The following is a 16,044-nucleotide window of genomic DNA, read 5'->3' on the forward strand; positions in this document are numbered from 1 at the left end:
TTAAAAGTCTCTTAAAGATAAATGGTGTTTATTTCAGCTGGCAGCACCAGGTTGCAATTTTCTTCCAAAAACAACAAAAATAGCTTCCAGCAGCAATAACAACACAGCAAAAATATAACGGCAGCAAAATTACAGACCTCTGAGCATGTAACTGTGTGTGTGTATATATACATAGACTATACGTTTGGTTGTCAGACCCGTCTCTCTCAGTCAGAGCTCCTTAGAAACTGGCCATCCTGGGTTTTAAGCTACTGATAAGTCACCTGAGGCTAATCAGACCCAGCTGGTCAGTCTGTAGCATCTCACTCTGCTACAACCTTGTACTTGAAGGTTTATTGAGGGCAAGGCCACACGGGTGTTAAAGGAATTGTTCAGTGTAAAAATAAAAACTGGGTAAATAGATAGGCTGTGAAAAATAAAAATGTTTCTAATATCGTTAGTTAGCCAAAAATGTAATGTATAAAGGCTGGAGTGATTTGATGTATAACATGTCAGTCAGAACACTACTTCCTGCTTTTCAGCTCTCTTGCTTTACACTGACTGGTTACCCTGGTTACCAGGCAGTAACCAATCAGAGACTTGAGGAGGGGCCACATGGGTCATATCTGTTGCTTTTGAATCTGAGCTGAATGCTGAGGATCAATTGCAAACTCACTGAACAGAAATATACCATGTGGCCCCCCTTCAAGTCGCTGACTAACTCAGAGTTATAGAGCTGAAAAGCAGGAAGTAGTGTTCTGGCTGTTTTATTAGACATCCAGTCACTCCAGCCTTTATACATTACATTTTTGGCTAACTAACTATATTAGATACATTTTTATTTTGCACAGCCTATCTATTTACCCAGTTTTTATTTTCACACTGAACTATTCCTTTAATATATTACTTTTCAAAAACGTTTAGTCAAGAGTAAAAATGCACAAAATGAAGCCCTACTGAAAATAATGGATTATCATGAACATGTAGTTCATTGCTGTATTTACGCTCTACCGTGCATTTTTAAAAATGCGACTTAAAAATGCCCCGTGTGACCGCACCCATAATATTAAATGCTTTCCAGCAAACTTAAGGAATGGTGATCCACTGAAAGACCCCTTATCCAGAAATTGCCAGATCTCAAGCATATAATACATTGCATACCTGAGTTGTATTTAGACCTACAATCGGTACTATGGTTTAAAGAATAATGCATATAGAAATAGTAAATATCCATCAGACAGATTTCTTACCTTGACATTTCGTACCTGGAACTGCTTTTTGACTGGATGTTCCAATTGTTTCTGTAGAAGAATCCTAAAAATAAGTTTTAAAAAATTGCTATGAGGTACTTCAGGAGACAAGTGGAGTTTTCTCTGCACTTTCTTAGTAACCACAAGAATTCCAAAAACCTAAAAATTCTGTATTATATATACAGATATGGGACCTGTTATACAGAATGCTCGGGTCTGGGGCTTTTGAGATAACGGATCTTTCTGTAATTGGTTCTTCATACCTTAAGGCTACTAGAAAATCATGTAAACATTAAATAAACCCAATAGGCTGGTTCTGCTTCCAGTTATAATTAATTATATCTTAGTTTGGATCAAGTACAATCTACTGTTTTATTATTACAGAGAAAAAGGAAATAATTTTTACAAATTTGGATTATTTGGATAAAATGGAGTCTATGGGAGACAGCCTTTTAGTAATTCGCAGCATTCTGGATAACGGGTTTCCTGGATAACAGGTCCCATACCTATACTGTACACACAAACACGTATGGGATCCTTTATCTGGAATCCAGATAAAAATTATTTCCCTTTTCTCTGTAGTAATAATACAGTATATTGTGCTTGATGTTAACTTAGAAATAATTCTTATTGGAAACAATACCAATAGATTTAATATTTTTGTTTAGTAGAATAAAGGTATGGAGATCCACATTATGGAGAGACCCTTTATCTGGAAAATCCCAGGTTGAGAGAATTCTGGCTAAAATGTCTCATAACTGCATATAACTTAAGTCCCTTTTATTTTTTGAGCATGAACATCAGACCCTGCTAACTGCTGACACTTCTAGAGATATTCTGGCTGCAACTACTGCTCAGGTCGAGACCTATAAGACAGATATTTTGCGGTTTAAGAGAGAGATAAACTATGCAAAGTTAATGAAGACTATGCTACTCACAGTCTGTACCGCCGGCTTAGTGGGAATAAATCACAGCCCTACAAATTTACAGCGTGTCGCTTTAAAGACAGACTATACCCCCACAGCAATTCGCGGAAAATGTATCCAACGAGGAGGGGTAAGAAGAGGGAGATCAAGCCAACAATGACTGCATCGGTGTTTAACCTTTCAGCACATACTCTGACTGAAGCAGAGTTATCCCTCTTACAAAAAGGTCTATCTTATGTGCCTACCACCAAATTTGACAGGTTTAAATGGGATATTGACTTTTTTAGATTTATCAGGAACCTTAATCTAAAAGAACACTTTGGTGAATCTAAACAAGATACTTCTGTATGCATGACTAATTTGAAACTTAAAAAGCACGTTTTGTCCGCCCACACAAAATTCAGCAATTAAACTTTTCAAACAAGCCATTGACCATGAGGTGGATCAATTGAGTGCTAGGCACATTAAACCTCATAACAATTTGACTAGATCGGAATCTCTGGCTATAGATTCACTGGGGTATATTTATCAAAGAGTGAAGTTAATAGTGAAGTTCCGCCACTAGAGTGAAATTCCACCACTCTCCATTCATTTCTATGGGATTTTTAAAGGCTAATTTATCAAAGGGTGAACTTTCACTTCACCCATTGATAAATACGCCTTTCAAAATCCCATAGAAATGAATTGAGAGCTGCGGAATTTCACTCTAGTGGCGGAACTTCACTATTTGATAAATTTACCCCACTGAGTCAGGATACTTCCATTGTAATATGCCCCACAGATAAAGGTGTGGGCATTGTAATTCTTAACTACAGTGATTACAGAGCGGAACTTCTGACTCAGTTGAGGGATGTCAGAGTATATAAATGCCTTGAGGGAGACCCTATCAAGCTCTTTAAAGCCAAAGTGGATGGATCTTTACTATCAGCTCGTGATAATGGTTGGATCACACAAACATTATATGACTGATGAGACAAGATTTTCCTATCTGCCCGATATTATATGCCCTTCCCAAGATACACAAAAGTTTGATCTCACCACCAGGCATATATATCAACCAGATACTACAACCAGTAGTTCAATCAACATTGTCTTACTTGCGAGACACTCCTCATTTCCTAGAATTAATACGTAATCTTACTCTCCCAATTGAAACCCCTTTATTGTTGGCCACCATTGATGTGGTTAGCTTATATACAAACATACCTCATCAAGAGGGACTGAAAGTAGTTGAAAAGTCATTGTTGGAATTTGATGAATACACAGGACCACCGATTTTTTTTGTTATTAAGTTGTTAAACATGTGTCTCAACTATAACTATTTTCGATTTGAAGCAAAATTTTATCAACAAATCTCGGGGACCACAATGGGAGCACCAATGGCTCCCTCTTATGCAAATCTTTTTATGCATCAGTTTGAACATATTCATATTTTGGCTAAATTTCAAAAAAACATAGTTCTATATAAACGCTTCATCGATGACATCATTATGATCTGGAGAGGAAGTGAGGAGAGTTTCGAAGACGTGTTGTTTGAACTTAATGGTAGTTCGGATTCTATTAAATTTACTTCTAAATGTGGTTATGATCTGGAATTCTTGGATATACAATTGACACTGAGTGGTTCTAAATTGGAATATTCTTTGTTTCATAAAAAGATTAATCACAACACATTGTTACATGCGATAAGTTGACATGCCCCGTCCTTGAAACGCTCGTTACCATTATCGCAGTATTGCAGAGTTTTGAGAAATAATTTGAATCCCATTAAATGTGAATCACAGTTGATACACATGACTGAGCGTTTCTTAGAACAGGGTTACAGTAGGCAAGTTTTAGATAAAGCACTTGGCTCAGCAAGACAAAGAATAGCATCTAAATCTGTCAAAAGACGGGACACTTGTCCTTTAATTTTGTCCACTGAGTTCAATGGTCTATCTCCTTCTATTTGTCAAGCTATTCATGCCAATTGGAAAATTATTAAGGCAGATTCACAATTGGACAAGATTAGTCCGAATCCTCCTATGTTTGGTTACCATAGGGGTAAAAATCTTAGGGATTTATTAGTGGTGGGAGACCCCACACAATGTTATTCCTTAAATAGTTCGGTACCATCATTGCTCCCCACAAATACAATGGTCTGCTTTAAGTGCCCTTCGTGTCTGTTTTGCCGATATATGACTCCTGGAAAAAAATTTGTACATGCAAGAATTGGACATCGTTATTCCATTCGCCATCATATCACACGTACAACAACACATGTGATTTATTTAATTACTTGCCCTTGCGGCTTGTCGTATGTCGGCAAGACAGACATGATGCTGAGGTTACGTATTGATGTCATAGATTGGCTATCAAAACTGCTTTCAGAGATCAAAAAACCAATAAGCCTGTAGCCAAACATTTCTTGGAGATGGGACACGGTCTGCCTACCTTCAAGTATATAGCAATAGATCATGTTCCTATACCACGCAACATGAATGTTTCTGGATTAAAACCCTAAATACACTGTCCCCACGGGGGTTGAATGAATACTGCTCATTGAACTGCTTTCTTGATAAGAGCTAGTCTCTGCAACATTGTAACAACTCATCCTTCCTGTTAGTTACATGGCAACTCTTTGAGATTATTCAATGTATTTTGATTCCATTTAAAGGTGATATAATTTGACTAGTTTGATTCTAGGGATATTTATCCTATCATAGGGAGCCATGTCACAATGGGGGTGGGATTATGTATGTTTTAAATTTTGTAATTGACTCATTGACATTTGTAAAGTATGGCATCTTGAGAAAAGTTCTAAACCATGAACCGAAACGTCGATGCAATGTTTATTACCTTTTCTAAATAAATCTTGACGAAAGAACAGTGTGAGTGTACCTATTGGAGTTCTGGATTTGGCAATCTATACACAGCACCCGGTGAATGATTATACGACGACGTGTGCGGAGTTTTACGGTGTGTATATATATATATATATATATATATATATATATAAGTAAGTCCTGGACTGGAGCACACCATTCATGTTGAGCAGCTGCCTGGGTGCTGGTTAAATTTCATACATACAAACCAATCTCGATAAACCGCACAACACAGGACTTATTTGATGCAAAAAGTGGTAAAAAGTTTATTCGACGTTTCGGTTCAAATACAAGAACCTTCCTCAGGTGGGGTACACAGTGCACAACAAACAAACTGAATTTAAACACAAAAATGGCGCCAAATACCCAGTCAGTGACGTCATTCAATCATTAGTGAGTCATAGTAGGAGTGTATAAAGTATATCCGCTAGTGGAGCCACTTCCCCTTATAGTGCCGCAACATATCTCCCCATCAATGTTGGTAAGTAGTGGTAGTATGCTGTACATATTCACCCGTGAGTGTGACAGTGCTCATATCGTTAGTCTGACTGTAATTACAGTCAGACTAACGATACGAGCGGATATACTTTATTCTTAGACTTCCATTTGCAACGTACAGTCCTAGATCTGCCATACTTTTTCTCATTTTTTATAGAGTATATCTGAGGTTATTATCCCCAATTGTAATTATATCTTAGCTAGCATGGATGTATGTAGCTTATATACAGTAATCCCACATCGGGAGGATGCAGAGTCAGTACGGTGGACTTTACAGAATTCGGCAGTTTATGATGGCCCCCCTATTGATTTTCTATGTGAATAACTGGAAATGTGTTTAACATGCAACTACTTTCGCTTTGAAAATCAATATTTTCTACAAAAGAGTGGTATGTCAATGGGGGCCCGATGGCTCCGGCGTACGCAAATTGTTATATGGCGTATTATGAACAAACATATCTTATACCACAATACGGGGAGCAATTAGCGGTATATTTACACTATATCGATGATGTGTTCCTTTTATGGAAAGGTGATATAGAATCCCTAAATCAAATGATAAATACAGTAAATTAAACATGCTTAATACCCCTGGCAGATGAAAAGAATATACACTTCTCTTAGGAAAGAGAATACCTTGGGTTATAAACTCTTCCGAAAAGATACAGATAGAAATAATATATTATACTTACACTAGCTTTCACCCTTCAGATACTAAAAAAAATCATTACCATATTCGCAGTTTTTAAGGACTATGCGGAATAATTCTGATCAAGACACCTGTGAGGTGCAATTGTGTGACCGGTTTACAGATAGGGATTACAAACAAGAACTTTTAGATATATCCCTCAGAAAGGTGAAACAATATGTGAAAAAAGAGAAAGTACAGCAAGTTGATGAAAACAAATTTATTATATCCACTAGATATGATACAGGCTCTTGTATAATATAAAGTATCAAGAAATTGTTAATCAAAATTGGGACATCATAGAGAGTGACAAAACCTTATCTAAAACAATTAAATCAAGACTCATATGAGGTTACAGATGAGGTTAGAATCTGAAAGATATATAGGTATATCTGAAAGATATACTTATGAAAGCTAATACAGTCCAATGTTATGAGAAAAATAAAGGGATTGGAGTTACTTTGAAACTTTGAGATTGTTTTAAATGTGCGGGTTGCACCACATGTCGGAATATGTAAACAGGGACTACTTTTCACCATCCCCATTCGGGCAAAAGCATTCCCATTAAACATCGAATTACATTACAACTACACATTATTTATATGATCACATGTCCGTGTGGTTTGCTTATATAGGAAAAACTCAGAATACAATACGTGAAAGGATGGGTAACCACAGATCTTCAATTAAGAAAGCATTTGAATTAGGTAAATCAGATATACTACTAGCTAAACATTTTTTAGCAATGGAACATAGGTTACCCACCTTTTGGGAATAGATATTGTGCCCAAGCCAAGGAGAGGAGGGGATTGGGATTAACTTCTTATGCAAAGAGAAATTTATTGGATTAGGTCTTTGGATACAGCAGCCCCACCGGTTTGAATGAATATTGTGCCGTTTTTAGATAGATAAATGGACATTTTGTATATATTTAGATATTTACTAAGTATTTATTGAAATTTGGTGTAATGTTCATATTATGAACTATTAGAAAATTGTCTACTTATCTTTTTGTCTTTTTAGGTGATTTTCTTCTTTACATTTTAACTTTTTTGCTTCTGATTCCCATGATGATTTGTGAAAAAAAAATAGGGGCCGACACTGGGCGTGGTTTTCTAGGTGGTGAGTGTTTGTTGAGTAACCCAAATAGAGGTGTATGCAACAGCCTTGAACTATATATATATATATATATATATATATATATATATATATATATATATATATATATATATATATATATATATATATATATATATATATTGTAAGAACAATCACAATTCATAAGATGGTTGTTTCTTTCTGACAGTTTATTTTCACTTGCAGCAAAACCACATAAACAATTCAAAATAAAATCCTTGCCACTTAACCCTTTAACCGCCAAGCACGTACGGCGTACGTGCTGGCGGTTCAGGGCTCAGGCTGCCAAGAACGTACCATGTACGTTCTCCTGCAGCTGAGCCCTACACTCTGCATCGGCGGCTTTTGCCGCCTCCGCAGAGTGTCAGAAGGGTTGACAGCCCCCTGGGCAACAAGGCTGGGGGGCTGTCGAGTCGGATCTGTGACACGATTGTCGCAGATCCGACTTCAAAGACGCAAATGCGCTGGAAAAAGCGCTGCTGCGTCATACTCACCTCTTCCTTCCTGAACAGCCGCCCACACGCTTCCTGCTGCGCAGTAACTCTGCAGACACGCTGTTCTGGCTGCCTCTATCTGTTCCAGCGATCCTCCTGCTACAAAAACGGTAAGTGCACGTTTTTTTACCCACTTACCTGCATTTACACATACCTACAGTACATTTATACACTTACACAAACATTTTAGTAAAAATTTTTATTTTTTATTTTTTTATTTTAGCACACTTGGTCAATTTTGTACACTTATTTACACTTAATTACATGTATTTGCACACTTAGACAACTTTTATTAGTGCACAAATATGTATACACAAAAACTCACAAACAGGTTTTTTTTTTTTTTTTACTTATTCATTGTACTGTTTGTTTTGCCTAAAAACATGTTATTTTGACAGCGTGACTATTGGATAATCGATTTCGGCCACTAATTACGCTGTCGGATCAATTATTTTGTTATTTCATTGATTTACGCTATTTTTGTGGTTTTATTGCAATTTTATCCCTGCATTATTGTTCCTTTTGAATCTTTAGTATTGTTTTGCTGTTTGGTGCTTTGGTATAGAAAGATTTATTTTACTTAGTTTGATTCGCCAGAATATATGCTTTCCAAAAATATATAGTTTTCTAGGGGTCTTTTTACATTTTGTGGGTCATACGGCACATAACGCACAGTTGGGGCTCTCTTTTCTGCAGCTTAGTTGGCCAGCGTGAAAATTCATATGCATGTTTTTCATTTGGGGTCCGTACACGCCACATACTTTGGTAAATCTTTGCATATTGGGCATCAAACTATTCAGTAGACCTCTAACGTCCATATTTAGGGTGATTTCTCTTTATACGTAAAACATTGTGTGTGATAAATGCGGCAAACTGCAACAATTTTAGGCGATTTTCAGAAATGTTGTAAAAACCTCTACGTTTAGAAAAGCTTTGCAGTTTGGTAGTTTGGTGTAGAAAGACGTCTTTATCTTAGGTGGATTCGTCAGAATGTGTACTTTCCAAAAACATATGGTTTTCGGGGGTTTTTGCTGTTAGGAGGGTCTTGAGGCACATAATATGAAGTCAATGGTCTATGTTCACAGAAGGCGAATCGGCAGCGGAGTAAATCATATGCACTATTTTCATTTGGGGTCCGCATATGCCAGCTGCCTTGGTATATCAATGCATATTGGGCATCAAACTGTTCAGTAGACCCTTGGCATCAATATTTATGGTGTTTTACAATTGTATGCAAAAAATTGGGTGAAATAAATGTGGCCAATTGCAATATTTTTAGGCAATTTCAAAAATGTAAAAACTGTTGCTTTTATCGCCAAATTAAGGAAAGGCTTGCGACTTGGTACTTTGGAGTACAAAGACATGCATACCCAATTTGGATTCGCGGGAATGTGTACTTTCCGAAAATATATGGTTTTCTGGGGTGAATGTGCATTTTCTACCTTTGCTCCCCCCCAAAACTATGTTTATGTGTTGATTTTGCAGTACCTAAAATGACAGACCATATGGGGGTCTTCCTTTTGGGGGTCCTATATGCCACGTGCTTGGGTACACTATACATATTGGGCATCAAACTGTTCAGAGGACCCTAGGCTTTCATATTTGGGGTGATTTCTCTTGATACCTAATAGTATGTGGGTAATACGATGCTGCAGGTTAGAAATTTTGAGGTGACTTTTGGAAATGTCACCAAAATCACCAAATTTGGGAATGGTTTGCGGCTTGGTACTTTGGAATACAAAGACATGCATACTCAATTTAGATTCGTGGGAATGTGTACTTTCCGAAAATATATGGTTTTCTTGGGTGAACTTACTTTTTTCTACATTTGCCCCCCTCAAAACAATGTAAATGTGTTGATTTTGCAGTATCTGAAATGACAGACCATATGGGGTTCTTCATTTTGGGGCCCCTGTATGCCACGTGCTTGGGTACACCTATACATATTGGGTATCAAACTGTTCAGAGGACCCTAAGCTTTCATATTTGGGGTGATTTGTCTTGATACCTAAAAGTATGTGGGTAATACAATGCTGCAGGGTCGAAATTTTGAAGTCATTTTTGGAAATGTCCCCAAAATCACCAAATTTAGGAATGGTTTGCGGCTTGGTACTTTGGAGTACAAAGACATGCATACCCAATTTAGATCCGTGGGAATGTGTACTTTCCGAAAATATATGGTTTTCTGGGGTGAACTTACTTTTTTCTACATTTGCCCCCCTCAAAACAATGTAAATGTGTTGATTTTGCAGTACCTGAAATGACAGACCATATGGGGGTCTTCGTTTTGGGGCCCCTATACGCCACGTGCTTGGGTACACCTATACATATTGGGCATCAAACTGTTCAGAGGACCCTAGGCTTTCATATTTGGGGTGATTTGTCTTGATACCTAAAAGTATGTGGGTAATACAATGCTGCAGGGTCGAAATTTTGAAGTCATTTTTGGAAATGTCACCTAAATCACCAAATTTAGGAATGATTTGCGGCTTGGTACTTTGGCGTAGAAAGACATGCATACCCAATTTGGATTCGTTGGAATGTGTACTTTCCGAAAATATATGGTTTTCTGGGGTGAACTTACTTTTTTCTACATTTGCCCCCCTCAAAACAATGTAAATGTGTTGATTTTGCAGTACCTGAAATGACAGACCATATGGGGGTCTTCGTTTTGGAGCCCCTATAACGCCACGTGCTTGGGTACACCTATACATATTGGGCATCAAACTGTTCAGAGGACCCCAGGCTTTCATATTTGGGGTGATTTGTCTTGATACCTAAAAGTATGTGGGTAATACGATGCTGCAGGGTCGAAATTTTGAAGTGATTTTTGGAAATGTCGCCAAAATCACCAAATTTAGGAATGGTTTGCGGCTTGGTACTTTGTAGTAGAAAGACATGCATACCCAATTTAGATTCGTGGGAATGTGTACTTTCCGAAAATATATGGTTTTCTGGGGTGAACTTACTTTTTTCTACCTTTGCCCCCCCCAAAACGATGTAAATGTGTTGATTTTGCAGTACCTGAAATGACAGAACATACAAGGGGGGGTCTTCATTTTAGGGCCCCTATATGCCACGTGCTTGGGTACACCTATACATATTGGGCATCAAACTGTTCAGAGGACCCTAGGCTTTCATATTTGGGGTGATTTCTCTTGATACCTAAAAGTATGTGGGTAATACGATGCTGCAGAGTAGATATTTTGAGGTGATTTTTGGAAATGTCACCAAAATCACCAAATTTAGGAATGATTTGCGGCTTGGTACTTTGGCGTAGAAAGACATGCATACCCAATTTGGATTCGTTGGAATGTGTACTTTCCGAAAATATGTGGTTTTCTGGGGTGAACTTACTGTTTTCTACTTTTCCCCCCCCCCCCCCCAAAACGATGTAAATGTGTTGATTTTGCAGTACCTGAAATGACAGACTATATGGGGGTCTTCCTTTTGGGGCCCCTGTATGCCACGTGCTTGGGTACACCTATACATATCGGGCATCAAACTGTTCAGAGGACCCTAGGCTTTCATATTTGGGGTGATTTCTCTGGATACCTAAAAGTATGTGGGTAATACGATGCTGCAGGGTAGATATTTTGAGGTGATTTTTGGAAATGTCACCAAAATCAAAAAATTTAGGAATGATTTGCGGCTTGGTACTTTGGCGTAGAAAGACATGCATACCCAATTTGAATTCGTGGGAATGTGTACTTTCGGAAAATATATGGTTTTCTGGGGTGAACTTACTGTTTTCTACTTTTGCCCCCCAAAAACAATGTAAATGTGTTGATTTTGCAGTACCTGAAATGTCAGACTATATGGGGGTCTTCCTTTTAGGGCCCCTATATGCACATGCTTGGGTACACCTATACATATTGGGCATCAAACTGTTCAGAGGACCCTAGGCTTTCATATTTGGGGTGATTTGTCTTGATACCTAAAAGTATGTGGGTAATACGATGCTGCAGGGTAGATATTTTGAGGTGATTTTTGGAAATGTCACCTAAATCACCAAATTTAGGAATGATTTGCGGCTTGGTACTTTGGCGTAGAAAGACATGCATACCCAATTTGGATTCGTTGGAATGTGTACTTTCCGAAAATATATGGTTTTCTGGGGTGAACTTACTGTTTTCTACTTTTGCCCCCCCCCCCAAAACGATGTAAATGTGTTGATTTTGCAGTACCTGAAATGACAGACTATATGGGGGTCTTACTTTTGGGGCCCCTGTATGCCACGTGCTTGGGTACACCTATACATATCGGGCATCAAACTGTTCAGAGGACCCTAGGCTTTCATATTTGGGGTGATTTGTCTTGATACCTAAAAGTATGTGGGTAATACGATGCTGCAGGGTAGATATTTTGAGGTGATTTTTGGAAATGTCACCTAAATCACCAAATTTAGGAATGATTTGCGGCTTGGTACTTTGGCGTAGAAAGACATGCATACCCAATTTGGATTCGTTGGAATGTGTACTTTCCGAAAATATATGGTTTTCTGGGGTGAACTTACTGTTTTCTACTTTTGCCCCTCCAAAACGATGTAAATGTGTTGATTTTGCAGTACCTGAAATGACAGACTATATGGGGGTCTTCCTTTTGGGGCCCCTGTATGCCATTTGCTTGGGTACACCTATACATATCGGGCATCAAACTGTTCAGAGGACCCTAGGCTTTCATATTTGGGGTGATTTCTCTTGATACCTAAAAGTATGTGGGTAATACGATGCTGCAGGGTAGATATTTTGAGGTGATTTTTGGAAATGTCACCAAAATCACCAAATTTAGGAATGATTTGCGGCTTGGTACTTTGGCGTAGAAAGACATGCATACCCAATTTGAATTCGTGGGAATGTGTACTTTCCAAAAATATATGGTTTTCTGGGGTGAACTTACTGTTTTCTACTTTTGCCCCCCCAAAACAATGTAAATGTGTTGATTTTGCAGTACCTGAAATGTCAGACTATATGGGGGTCTTCCTTTTAGGGCCCCTATATGCCACATGCTTGGGTACACCTATACATATCGGGCATCAAACTGTTCAGAGGACCCTAGGCTTTCATATTTGGGGTGATTTGTCTTGATACCTAAAAGTATGTGGGTAATACGATGCTGCAGGTTAGATATTTTGAGGTGATTTTTGGAAATGTCACCTAAATCACCAAATTTAGGAATGATTTGCGGCTTGGTACTTTGGCGTAGAAAGACATGCATACCCAATTTGGATTCGTGGGAATGTGTACTCTCCGAAAATATATGGTTTTCTGGGGTGAACTTACTGTTTTATACTTTTGCCCCCCCCCCAAAACGATGTAAATGTGTTGATTTTGCAGTACCTGAAATGACAGACTATATGGGGGTCTTCCTTTTGGGGCCCCTGTATGCCACGTGCTTGGGTACACCTATACATATCGGGCATCAAACTGTTCAGAGGACCCTAGGCTTTCATATTTGGGGTGATTTCTCTTGATACCTAAAAGTATGTGGGTAATACGATGCTGCAGGGTAGATATTTTGAGGTGATTTTTGGAAATGTCACCAAAATCACCAAATTTAGGAATGATTTGCGGCTTGGTACTTTGGCGTAGAAAGACATGCATACCCAATTTGGATTCGTGGAAATGTGTACTTTCCGAAAATATATGGTTTTCTGGGGTGAACTTACTGTTTTCTACTTTTGCCCCCCCCCCAAAACAATGTAAATGTGTTGATTTTGCAGTACCTGAAATGTCAAGACTATATGGGGGTCTTCTTTTTAGGGCCCCTATATGCCACGTGCTTGGGTACACCTATACATATTGGGCATCAAACTGTTCAGAGGACCCTAGGCTTTCATATTTGGGGTGATTTCTCTTGATACCTAAAAGTATGTGGGTAATACGATGCTGCAGGGTAGATATTTTGAGGTGATTTTTGGAAATGTCACCAAAATCACCAAATTTAGGAATGATTTGCGGCTTGGTACTTTGGCGTAGAAAGACATGCATACCCAATTTGGATTCATGGGAATGTTTATTTTCCGAAAATATATGGTTTTCTGGGGTAAACTTACTGTTTTCTACTTTTGCCCCCCCCCCCAAAACGATGTAAATGTGTTGATTTTGCAGTACCTCAAATCACAGACCATATGGGAGTCTTCCTTTTGGGGCCCCTATATGCCACGTGCTTGGGTACACCTATATATATTGGGCATCAAACTGTTCAGAGGACCCTAGGCTTTCATATTTGGGGTGATTTCTCTTGATACCTAAAAGTATGTGGGAAATACGATGCTGCAGGGTAGACATTTTTAAGTGATTTTTGGAAATGTCACCAAAATCACCAAATTTAGGAATGATTTGCGGCTTGGTACTTTGGTGTAGAAAGACATGCATACCCAATTTGGATTCAGGGGAATGTGTACTTTCCGAAAATATATGGTTTTCTGGGGTGAACGTACTTTTTTCTACCTTTGCCGCCCCCCAAAACGATGTAAATGTGTTGATTTTGCAGTATCTGAAATGACAGAACAAACGGGTGGTCTTCCTTTTGGGGCCTCCTATGCCACGTGCTTGGGTACATCTATTCATATTGGGCATCAAACTGTTCAGTGGACCCAGAATTTTATATTTGGGGTGTTTTACATTGATACCTAATGATATGTGGGAGATATGTTGCTGTAGAGTGGAAGCTTTGAGGTCATTTTTCAAAAAATTCACCAATTTCTATAAAACATTATAACTTTAGGAAACAATTGCAACTTGGTGGTTTGGAGTACAAAGATATTTCTACCCATTTTTGATTCACCAGAATCTGTTCTTTCTAGTAATGGGTAGTTTTCTAGGGTAAACCTACTGTTAGCGGAATGTTTGGCCTTGAAATCAAAAGTATGCCGTTTGGGGAGTGTTGCTTTGGAAATTTGGTTGTGTACTGCTTGTAGATTTTGAGCTATACAAGTGAGAAATCTCCATAAAACTATATATATTTGGTATTGTCGCGTTCAGGAGACATAGACCTTTCTAAATCGGCTGTGTTCTCGTACATAAAATGAATGATGTTTCTGATATATGTGATTGTTCTTCGTGCAACATGATTTTTTTCATTTTTTTTGACACTTAGAATCCAATATTTTTTTAGAGAAGTAGAATTACACCAAAATTCTTGCATATTGTGAAAGTTCAGGTTGTCCTGAAAAAAACAATATATTGTTTTCCTGGGTTAACTAAAAGACCACCCCAGGAAAGGCCCTTAAAGTGAAAGAGTGCAAAATATCTAAAAACTGCTTGGCAGTAGATGTTCGCATCTAGGACAAAACGGCTGGCAGGGAAAGGGTTAATGGGCTTCTAACTAATACATGTAAGTTCTCCTCTAACTAACCAGGAGTAGGCCTACTGCCTGTCTCCTCAAACCAAATGAAAAGGGAGTACAAACAAAGTTTCAACCTTGTAGGGATTCCAAAAATCTCTCTGTGCTCACACTGACAGCTTCCCTGTTTCTTTCTTTCTCAGACTGCAGCTCTCCCACTCCTGCTAGAGCTGCCGTTTTAATTATTCACCTGAGATGCCTCAGCATAACACAAAAAACCCGGGCTGGATTAGCAGTCCCGGAACCACTCTGTTAGGAACCTGGGGCATAAATAAGCTCCGTCCTGGACTTTCCCAGGTGTCCTTGTGGTGACCTCACCACATACCCCCCCTCCTTGTTTCAACCCAATGGTTGGAACAACTAAGGCCCAACAGAAATGAACCCGGGACAGGGCATCAACATTGCCCATTTCTGACTCAGGCCTATGTTTCACTGTGAAACAGTAGTCCTGCAGCGTGAGGAACCAACGATTCACTCGTCTATTGGTCTCCTTCTTTTGGGCCATCCATTTTAGAGGTGCATGGTCAGTAATAAGTTAAAATTTTCTGCCTAAGAGGTAATACCTTAAAGGGATACTGTCATAACAGATTTTTTTATATTCAATTTTGTAATCTGACATGGGGCTAGACATATTGTCAATTTCCCAGCTGCCCCAAGTCATGTGACTTGTGCACTGATAAACTTCAATCACTCTTTACTGCTGTACTGCAAATTGGAGTGATATCACCCCCTCCCTTTTCCGCCCTAGCAGCCAAACAAAAGAACAATGGGAAGGTAACCAGATAGCAGCTCCCTAACACAAGATAACAGCTCCCTGGTAGATCTAAGAACAACACTCAATAGTAAAAACCCATGTCTTAC

General features: G+C 38.6%; 1 long non-coding RNA gene across 1 annotated transcript in view; it reads right to left on the reverse strand.

Moving 5' to 3' along the window:
- Positions 1–988: 988 nt before the first annotated feature.
- The window catches only part of LOC121397700, a 32,591-nt gene continuing 17,535 nt past the window's right edge, over positions 989–16,044 (reverse strand). The window contains exon 3 of the long non-coding RNA XR_005963842.1: positions 989–1,293. This is a non-coding gene — a long non-coding RNA (uncharacterized LOC121397700). The remainder of the gene's footprint in view (positions 1,294–16,044) is intronic.

This window comes from Xenopus laevis, chromosome 8S, assembly GCF_017654675.1.
Source record: "Xenopus laevis strain J_2021 chromosome 8S, Xenopus_laevis_v10.1, whole genome shotgun sequence".
NCBI classification, from domain to species: Eukaryota; Metazoa; Chordata; class Amphibia; order Anura; family Pipidae; genus Xenopus; species Xenopus laevis.